Source organism: Pan paniscus, chromosome 2 (assembly GCF_029289425.2).
Source record: "Pan paniscus chromosome 2, NHGRI_mPanPan1-v2.0_pri, whole genome shotgun sequence".
Lineage (NCBI taxonomy): Eukaryota > Metazoa > Chordata > Mammalia > Primates > Hominidae > Pan > Pan paniscus.
The window spans coordinates 5,076,671-5,083,505 of NC_085926.1; positions in this window are offsets into that span (position 1 = coordinate 5,076,671).

Below are 6,835 nucleotides of genomic sequence, written 5' to 3' on the forward strand. Positions count from 1 at the left end.
CTGAGAAGTGTGGAAACATGCCGTCCTGATTTACTCAGCCCCATCGCTAAGTGCTGGCATTATCACCATCTGCTGAATGTGGAAGTTGTTGAAAAATGAGTCACCTGGCACCAAAAACCATTTCTGCTCAGAATCCCCCCCACACACTAACCCATCTCTTAGTACCAACAAAAAGTCTCTGCAGCTTGTAAGTTCTGAGAAGACTAAGAGACCATGAGTTCCCCCAAGTGGCGTATGATTATTCATCCTCTAATACACGGGCATCAATTTCCTTCATCCTTGTTGGCACACTTGCTTTAAAAGGATGCTGAACCTTGTGCATGGACAAATACAGTATTATTTCTGAATTCATAGGCAGACTGGCTGCACCAGACTCCCCTGAATCTCTTTCCCATTTTATACTCAGTGTTTGTTTGATAGCTGGCACCTTAACAATGAGAAATACTATGGGTGAAAACATAATATGATAACCTCTCATGCATCTGTAAACATGTTAACTTTCTCCTCCGTAAGGGACCCCAAACCTCCTTAACTATTTTTGGGTGATGTTCATTCCTTTTCTAGTTGAGCTACACTGCCCTTTTGATATCCTGTGACTTAAATACTGAAATACAAGGTTAAATACTGAAATACAAGGTTATACTGAAATACAAGGTTAAATCGTGACTTAAATACTGAAATACAAGGTTAAATCGTATTAGCACATTTTTTTTAATGAGAGGTGGGTTGGGGGTGGTAACCCCCAGGCTCTGTCACCCAGGCACTCTGGGTGAGCGCCCAGAGAGCACCCCAGGCACTCTGTCACCCAGGCTAGAGTGCAGTGGCGAGATCATAGCTCACTGAAGCTTTGATTTCCCAGGCTCAAGTGATCCTTCTGCATCGGCCTCCATGACAAAATCGGGAAGAAATGCCCATAACTATAACAGACCTAGTTTCTGCAATTAGTCACACGGTCATAACTGATATTTACACCTGCCTTCTTCCCCGCCCCATTGCACGTGGGTTGTGGCTCCTTCCCTGAGCCTAGATCTTCATTCCTAACCCACTGACAGTGGCCTTTTTTAATGAAGAGCATAGAATATGAGAAGGTCACAACAGGATCAGGTTGCTGTGAAAGCTGCTCCCTGCTTGAGCCCTACAACCCAAAAGATAGGATGCAGCTTGAAGTATCTGTGGCTGAGAGATGCTGTTTGGAGCTGCTGGTAGGGGTGGATCAGCATAGAACCTCAGGATTTGGGAGCAAAGCTGTGTCCTCCTCTGCAGAGCACTACATATTGACCTTTTGAGAAGCCTTTTTGGGTTTTCTACAGGACCTAAGGGGAGACTGAATGCTTTATCCCAAGCTGCCAAGTTACCATGTGACCTGAGCCATCCATCATGAACTGGGCATTGTGCTCACTTGCTCTTCAGAAATTGTGAAATATCAGAGCATGTGTCAACCTGCAAGAGCCCAGACAATGTTGTCACATGGATTTCTGCAAAAGTTAGGAGACCTGAGTTATGGTCCTAACCAGTGCTGCCAGCTGGCTGGGTGACTTGAGTGTTAGCTTCCTCATCTGTAAAGTAAGGGCACTCGTATGCATGTAGAAAGAATCTAGCAAACCTGGCGTAGGGTGTCATGCCATCAACTGGAGTCTATTGGGCAGTAAATCTGCTCAGTAAGGGTGTCTCCAAAAAGATTTCACCATCAGATCAGTTTGCTAAGCCTGTTTATGCCAGTTGCTTTCATGTGTGACTTCTCAGTGTTTCTAATATTCTAATGTGCATGAAAGGGAGTAACTGTGAGAAGAGTATGTGTATTGTTCCCCAAACTTATCATAAATATATATATATAATGTATAATATAAATGTAAAAATGTATAAAACCCCTTTTTATTGCAGATACTTATTCATATCACCTGGAGGTAGGCTTTCATGGAATACAGGTTAGGAAATTCTCATCAAGTGCTCCGTTAACATAATAAGCAGTTGTTAAAATCGGTAAGTTTTATGTCTGGGTTTATACATGAGATGTTTACAGAAAATAGAGATTTATGTTAAAAAGAGCCCAAGATGAAATTACATGTGTGTATTGATGATAGCTATGAAAAACGGTGTCTAATTATATCAAGGAAAAGAGAAAAATAAGAGATGGGTAGTGTTTGAGAACTGAGTGATTGTTCTTCTATTTATTGAATTAATCAGTTTAAGCAATTAAGTTATCAAATGAAGTGTTGGACTGAATGGGTTTTCAGACTGTGCCCCTGGTGGCCACGAACAAGGACATGGTCAAGGAGAGAGTGATCAGGATTCTGGGGATCTACCCTCTGCTTTAACAAAGCAATTTGGCTTTTATCTGAAAGTGGAGACACGGGTTGAGGGGTCAGGACGCCTGAGTTCAAATCTTATCTCCCACAGTCACTGGCAATATGACCTTGGGCCATCTCTCTGACCTCTTGTATCTTCCTCTGTAAAATGGAAGAAATAAGAACAGCTCTCTTGTAAAATTGTGGTCCAGATGAAATGCGATAATCCAGGTGAAGTACGAAGCACAATACCAGGCACATAGTCATGTACTTAATAAATGTGAACTACTAACATTCTTCTAGACTGGGCATGGTGGTTCATGCCTGTAACCCCAGCACTTTGGGAGGACAAGGTGGGAGGACCGCTTGAAGCCAGGAGTTCAAGACCAGCCTAGGCAATAAATCATGACCCCGTCTCTATAAAAATTAAAAAAAAAATGATCTGGATGTGGTGGCACACACCTACCTGTAGAGGCTGAGGCGGGAGGATCTCTTGAGCCCAGGAGTTTGAGGCTGCTGTGAGCTATGATGGTGCCACCGCACCCTGGCCTGGGTGGGTGACAGAGGGAGAGACACTGTCTCTTAAAAAAAAACGAAATGTGTTTGTAAGTGTGCAAACAAGGTGTTTCACAGCTAAAAGGGCTGGAGAAACATAGGACTTGAGCGTGTGTGTGTGTTTCTTTAAAGGTCTTTTTCATCTCTAAGAGTCTGAGATCTTGCCGTGTGACAGGCATATTCTGAGACAGACAATTCCCCCGTCCCTACTGCCTCACTGTCACTTCTGGTCTGTTTCCCAAATGCAAAACAAACAAAATCTCTTTGTTACATGGTAGTTGCCTGCTCCTTTCTGCTAATTTTGGTTCTTCTTCTAAATATGAGAACCAGCAGAAAAGTCATAGAGGCTTGCAGTATATCTTCACACAGAGACACACTTAACTCTTGATAAACAGAGCACGAGAGGACAGACGCGGTGGCTTATACCTGTAATCCCAGCACTTTGGGAGGCTGAGGAGGGAGGATCACGAAGTCAGGAGTTCGAGACCAGCTGACCAACATGGTGAAACCCTGTCTCCACTGAAAATACAAAAATTAGCTGGGCGTGGTGGCGGGTGCTTGTAATCCCAGCTACTCAGGGGGCTGAGACAGGAGAATCACTTGAACCTGGGGAGGTGGAGGTTGCAGTGAGCCAAGATTGTGCCACTGCACTCCAGCCTGGGCGACAGAGCAAGACTCTGTCTCAAAACAAACAAACAAACACCCAGCAGAGCAGGGGGACAGGCTAACTGGCTTGTGCTTTCAATGTAAACACTGAAATGTACATTTACTGCAAAGTGTCTTCATACTAGTAACTGATTAAAAATGGAGGCCCCATTTTTTTAAATAGAAACACACTTCTTCCTTTGCCAAATAGTTGGGTTCATAACGAACCAAATTTTTAGTGCTGGCCGGGCGTGGTGGCTCATGTCTGTAATCCAGCACTTTGAGAAGCTGAGGTGGGAGGATTGCTTGAGCCCAGAAGTTCAAGACAGCCTGGGCAATGACTGCTATTTTTGTAGTGAGTCTTCATTTCTACAAAAATAAAAATAAAATACTTACCCAGGTATGGTGGCACAGGCCTATTGTCCCAGCTATTTGGGAGGCTGAGGTGGGAAGATTGCTTGAGCCTGGGAAGTTGCACTCCAGCTTGCTGTGCACCCTGGGAGGCTGATCTCTAGGGACTGGTTTCTGGTTGGCCAATGGTAGGCACCAGCAGGAGGTTGAAGCTTGGAAAGAGATGGGTCAGGTTATTTCTTCCTCCTGCATCTGCCATGATTTGGCCTGGATTGGGCAGTGGCTGCAACCCTCTGTGACTTTAGCCTCCATGGGATGGATCCTCTGCATAGAACTAACTCTTAACCAGATTCTGGTTACATCTTCTGTCCTGGGGGCCTGGGGGTAGTGATGGCTTCTCTACTTACTAGTCCCTGAGTGCCCAGGCATCCCTGGTTGCTTCCTTTAGGCCTGCCCACACTTCTGTAAATAGTTACTTATTAAAGTCTCTTTAAAAAGCTTAGCTGATGGCCAGGCGAGGTGGCTCTCACCTGTACTCCCAGCACTTTAGGAGGCTGAGGCGGGCCAATTACTTGAGGTCAGGAGTTGGAGACCAGCCTGCGCAACATGGCAAAATCCTGTCTCTACTAAAAATACAAAAATTAGCTGGGCATGGTGGCACATGCCTGTAATCCCAGCTACTTGGAAGGCTGAGGCAGGAGAATTGCTTGAACCTGGGAGGCGGAGCTTGCAGTGAGCCAAGTTTGCACCACTGCACTCCAGCCTGAGTAACAGAGCGAGATTCTGTCTCAAAAAAAAAAAAAAAAGTCCTGGCTGATGATACTAACTATACGGCATTCTAGAAAAGGCAAAACGATAGAGACAGTAAAATGATCAGTAGTTGCCAGGGGTTTGAGGGAAGGGAGGAATGAATAGGTGGAGCACAGGGGTTTTAGGGCAGTGAAATGATTCTGTATGACATAATATTGGTGGATACATGGCATGATATATTTGCCAAAACCCATAGAGTGTATAACATGGAGAGTTTCCCCTAATATAAACTATGGACTTTGATTGAAAATGATGTATTAATGATGGTTCATTGATTGTAGCAAAGGTACCACTCTGCTTGATGGTGGTGGAGGCCATGCGTAGGGGGGAAAGAGGTATATGGGAACTCTCTGTACTTTCCACTCAATTTTGCTGTGCACCTCAACATGCTCTAAAAAAGTCTTTTTTTTTAAAGTTAGTTGTTTTAAAAATCCCAACTGATTGTGCTTTTTCCATGATTGATGTACACCTGTTGGACGCATACTGAGCAACAATGGCATCATAATGACGATAAAGGAGAAGACATGAATCTAGCTAACAAAAACAAGACAAGATACAGAAGAAAATGGGTCTAGCTAGTAAAAACAAGATATCATATTACTGTGTCAGATTAGATTTGGCTGTGAGATACAGAGACCCAAAATAAAGGTAGCTTAAACAGGAGCAGAGTGTGTTTCATGCTCACGTAAAATCCTCTATACTTGCCAGGCATGGTGGCTCACGCCTATAATCCCAGCACTTGGGGAGGCCGAGGTGGGTGGATCACCTGAGGTCAAGAGTTCAAGACCAGCCTGGCCAACACGGTGAAACCCCGTCTCTACTGAAAATACAAAAACATTAGCTGGGCGTGCTGGCACACGCCTGTAATCCCAGATACTTGGGAGGCTGAGGCAGGAGAATCGCTTGAGCCCAGGAGGTGGAGGTTGCAGTGAGCTGAGATCACACCACTGCACTCCAGCCTGGGTGACAGAGTGAGACTCCGTTTCAAAAAAAAAAAAAAAAAACCCTCTATACTTTCATCTATAAAGTGGAGATTATGACTGTACTACCTTATTTGATCATTGTGAGGATTAAATGAGCTAATGAATGAAAACTTCTTAGTACAGTGCCTAGTATATTATGAATTTAACTTTTATTGCTGTTATCACTATCATCCTTTCTCCTTACCTCCCACATTCATCTTGCACCACTCACTTTTTTGATTCTCTTATGCAGAAAAAGAAAGTGTTTAGTGATGTGCTAATCCAGGTTTCAATTTATTAAAATGTTTATGCATCACCTTCTTGGTAACTGGTTTTGGAGGATGGAATCACTGGGCAACCAGAGAGAGATTAGTGGTGAGAAGCAGGTGGTAAATCAGCAATTTGGGATTTAGATCACTGAAGTGTCTCCCATGGGTGAACACTCAGATAGCTGTTTTGCAGGATCTAGCATTTCCTTAAGATTATTTTACAATGTCTACTGTCTATTTTAAATGAAGAGAGCATTTAGCTCCTGCCAAGCTTAAACATGCCTACATCTTTCCGTGTGATCATGCATCCAAAAGATGGCTGGAGTCTGGGGCGACCCATTGCTCTTTGTAAGTGCCAACCTGAAGGGGTGACATTGCTGAGATCCTTTCAGGACAGGATTCTATGGAATGAGTGATAGCACGTCAGTTGTCAGCAAGGACCAGCCACTTCCCCAGTTCCACAGCACAACCTAAACCACCTCTGGGGAGCAGAAACAATGAAGTGATTGAGCTTAAGCCTGAAATGATTGAGAAAATCTAGAACAAAATTTTATTTTCTGCCAGGTGCAGTGGCTCACTGGAAGGCCAAGGCGGGTAGATCACTTGAGGTTAGGAGTTCAAGACCAGCCTGGTCAACATGGTGAAACCCATCTCTACTAAAAATACAAAAATTAGCCGGTCGTGGTGGTGGGTGCCTATAATCCCAGCTACTTGGGAGACTGAGGCAGAAGAATTGTTTCTTCTGCCTTAGGGAGAAGGAGGTTGCAGGGAGGTGGAGGTGGCAGTGAGCCGAGATTGTGCCACTGCACTCCAGCCTGGGCAATAGAGAGACTCCATCTCAAAAAGAAAAAATATTATTTTCTGCCACACAGCAGAACATGAGCTCAGAGATTAAGTTGACCTGTGGAAAAAATAAAGAAAGACTCACTTATGGCAGGGTGCCATGGCTCATGCCTGT